Below are 3840 nucleotides of genomic sequence, written 5' to 3'. Positions count from 1 at the left end.
ATGCCTCTCAAAACTCTTATGCTAACTGAAAGGAACCTCGCACACAAGCGTGCATGCTGTGCAACTCCACCTATGGGAAATTCTACAACAGGCAAATCTAATCTGCAATGGAAAAAATCAAAATAGTCGTTAATGTCTGAAAAGGTAAAGTTAAGAGTTGACTTGGGACAGCCAGCTGCAGTGGTGTGCACCAGAGTCCCAGCTACTTGGGAGGCTGAGGCGGGAGGATTGCATGAGCCCAGGAGTTTGAGGCTGCAGTGTGCTATGGTCACACCACTACATTTCGGCTTGGGCAACAGAGCAAGACCCTGTCTCTGAAAAACAAACAAACAAACAAATAATTGACTAGGGAGAGCATAAAGAAAATTTCTGAAGTGATGGTGATGTTTTACCATTTGATATGGGTTTGCATCACATAAAAGGATGCATTTTTCAAAATGTACACTTAAGATTTGAACATTTCATTGTAGCTAAAGTTTACATTAAATGAAATATATATATACATATACATATATGCGTGTGTGTGTGTGTGTGTGATGAAATCACCCCAAATAGCTGGAATTACCAGCAGATTGTATAGTGGTGAACCTACAATTTTATGAAGAAAAAGAAATATACTTAAAAATAAATATTGAACTCAATAATATGCATGTTTACATATGTGCTGATGTCTTATCTTACTTTGAAATGAATGGATAATGGAAAAATGCATATTGAAACACATGTAGCAGACTGCTTATGGTGAAATTTTGGCAGTAGGTCTGTGAGTTTTCATTGTAAAATTCTTTTAACTTTTCTACATACTTACAATTTTTCATAAGATATTGAGAAAAACCTTGAAAACGAAAATACAAGAAAATGGGACTTTGAGGCAATATAAATTTTCTTAGGACAAAAATGCACAGAAGATACATTTTACCACATTGACACAAAGAAACACTGGTCAGCAAAAGACATCATGAAGAAAGGGAAGAGTGAAAATAACAAGCACCTGCAATTCCAGCACCTTGGGAGGCTGAGGCGGGCAGATCACCTGTGGTCAGGAGTTCAAGACCAGCCTGGCCAACATGGCAAAACACTGTCTCTACTAAAAGTACAAAAATTAGCCAGGCGTGGTGATGCACACCTGTAATCCCAGCTCTCAGGAGGCTGAAGCAGGAGAATCGCTGAAACCCAGGAGGCGGAGGTTGAAGTGAGCCAACATCGCACCACTGCACTCTAGCCTGGGCGACAGAGCAAGACCCTGTCTCTAAATAAATAAATAAATAAATAAATAAATAAATCTGAATGATCCACATGGGTCCAATGATACCATCACGTGTCCTTGTAAGAGGGAGTCAAGGGAAACAGAACTACTGAAGAGGAGAAGGCGCTGTGATGATGCCAGCAGGTACTGGATGATCACTGTCAAGGAATCCAGGCAGCATTAACAGCCAAAGGGAACCTACGGTCCTCTCAGAGCATCCAAAAGGGTCATTCCTGCCAACACCTTGCCTTTCACACAGGAAAACTGCTGTCCCGACTTCTGACTTCCAGAAGCTTAAGAGAATACATTTGCATTGCTTTCACCCACTAAGTTTGTGGTAATTTGTCACAGCAGCAATAGGAATCTGACACAGGGAAGAAGTGGCTCTGAAAGGTTCTGCGTTGCTGCCAGGGGTATATATTGGTTTAACCATTTTAGAAAATAGTTTGTAATTATCTGAATAAACTGAAGATGTGTGTACCCTATACTCAGCCATCCCATGCTAAGACAGATACCCCAAAGAAATTATTGCATGTATGCACCAGGAAACAGGCAAAACAATGTTCATAGCATCATTACCACAACAGCAAACAAAGAAACTACCTCAATTTCATAAGCAGGCAAATTTATATATAAACTGTGGTGAAATCCTATAACGGAATATTTTACAGCACGGAAAATTAGTGAAATACAGCATTAGTACTGATGACTCTCAAAAACATAACTATAAGAGGAAAAGCAGGTTTGGGAAAAGTGCATACTTAATTAAAATACATTTTTATATATACATATATATTATCAAAACAGGCAAAATTTTAAAATATATTACTTAGAGATATATAGAGAGAAAGTATAACAAAAGAAATAATAAGGGCGGAGCACTGTGGCTCATACCTGTAATCCCAGCACTTTGGGAGGCCGAGGCGGGCAGATCACTTAAGGCCAGGAGTTCAAGACCAGCCTGGCCAACATGGTGAAACCCTGTCTCTACTAAAAACACAAAAGTTAGCTGGGTGTGGTGTTGCACACCCATAATCCCTATTTGGGAGGCTGAGGCAGGAGAAGCACTTGAACCCAGGAGGCAGAGGCTGCAGTGAGCCGAGATTGCACCACTGTACTACAGCCTGGATGACAGAGTGAGACTCCATCTCAAAAAAAAAAAAAAAGAAGAAGAAACAGTAATTATAAAATTTAAAAGTAGTAGCCCTCTGAGGAGGGAAAAACAAAGAAGTGACAATCATGTCCTATTTTCCACACTCAGGTGCTCTTTTTCTCTTTTTATCCCTTAACTTGCCAACTCCATTTAAAAAAAAAAAAATAAGAAGAACTCTTCAAAATTCATCTCCTTTCTTTCCCAACTCCTCTTGAAACATGGTAAGATAATTTAGTGCATTCTTAAGATTCTGTTTCTTTTCTTCTTACATTACACAATTCCAGAAAATTTATTTATCCTATTCACTTGTTTCAAATATATATTTTTTTTTCCCACTTTTCTCCCCCTTAAGATTTTTCTGTTTCTTTATTGTTTTGTCTAGATCTTTTCTCAATATTTTCTTCAGACAAAATAAGGGATTATATACTCCATGAATTCTTGTCCATACACAAACATCTTATTCCCTGTAGGTGAATCATGTCTCCGCTAGGTGTAGAATTCTTGCTTGGAAGTCCTTTATTTCAATGGTCTACACAAGTTCTTCTCCTGTCTTCTTTTGTTTTTTGTTTCTTTGTTTTGTTTTGTTTTTGTTTTATTCTGTTTTGTTTTTGGAGACAGAGTCTCGCTCTGTCACCCAGGCTGGAGTGCAATCTTGGCTCATGGCAACCTCCACCTCCCAGTTCAAGTGATTCTCCTGCCTCAGAATCCCGAGTAGCTGGGATTTCAGAAGCCCGCCTGGCTAATTTTTGTATTTTTGGTAGAGACAGGGTTTCGCCATGTTGGTAAGGCTGGTCTTGAACTCCCAAACCTCAAGTGATCCACCCACCTCGGCCTCTCTACTAAAAATACAAAAAAAAATTAGCCAGATTTGGTGGCATACACCTGTAATTGCGTCTACTTGGGCCACAGAGGCATGAGAATCGCTTGAACCTGGGAGAAGGAGATCACGGTGACCCGAGATCGTGTCACTGCACTCCAGCCTGGGTGACAGAGTGACTCTATCTCAAAAAAATAAAAATTGGTCAAAGGATATAAATAGGCAATATGGAAAAAAGCAAGTCCAAATGACCAGTAAGCATATTTAAAAGGTGGTCAAATTCACTAGTAGTTAGGGAAGTATAAGTTTAAATAACAAGATTTTATGTTATACCCATCAAACTATAAAAAACTCATAAAGCGCTGTAACACCTATTGCCAGTAGGGATGTAGGGGAAAGGGTGCTTTCATATCTTGTTCCTTGAAGTGTGAAGTGTTACAGCTTTATGGAAGGTGATCTGACGATGTAAAAGTTTGTTTTTTTTATTATTTTAAAGTTTTAAATACATATTCTGGCTGGGCGCGGTGGCTCACGCCTGTAATTCCAGCACTGTGGGAGACTGAGTTAGGCAGATAACCTGAGGTCAGGCATTCGAGACCAGCCTAGCCAACATGGCAAAACCCC

At 39.5% G+C, this 3840-nt stretch overlaps 1 non-coding gene across 1 annotated transcript; it reads left to right on the top strand.

Annotated features, from left to right (window-relative positions):
- Positions 1 to 531: 531 nt before the first annotated feature.
- LOC126961930 (small nucleolar RNA SNORD65) lies at positions 532 to 604 on the top strand. Its single transcript, XR_007728510.1, has one exon. It is a non-coding gene; the product is annotated as a small nucleolar RNA SNORD65 (small nucleolar RNA).
- The last annotated feature ends 3236 nt before the right edge of the window (positions 605 to 3840 follow it).

Source organism: Macaca thibetana, chromosome 8, assembly GCF_024542745.1.
Source record: "Macaca thibetana thibetana isolate TM-01 chromosome 8, ASM2454274v1, whole genome shotgun sequence".
Lineage (NCBI taxonomy): Eukaryota > Metazoa > Chordata > Mammalia > Primates > Cercopithecidae > Macaca > Macaca thibetana.
The sequence above is the reverse complement of the archived record's forward strand: the minus strand, read 5'-3'. Positions and strand labels throughout refer to the sequence as shown.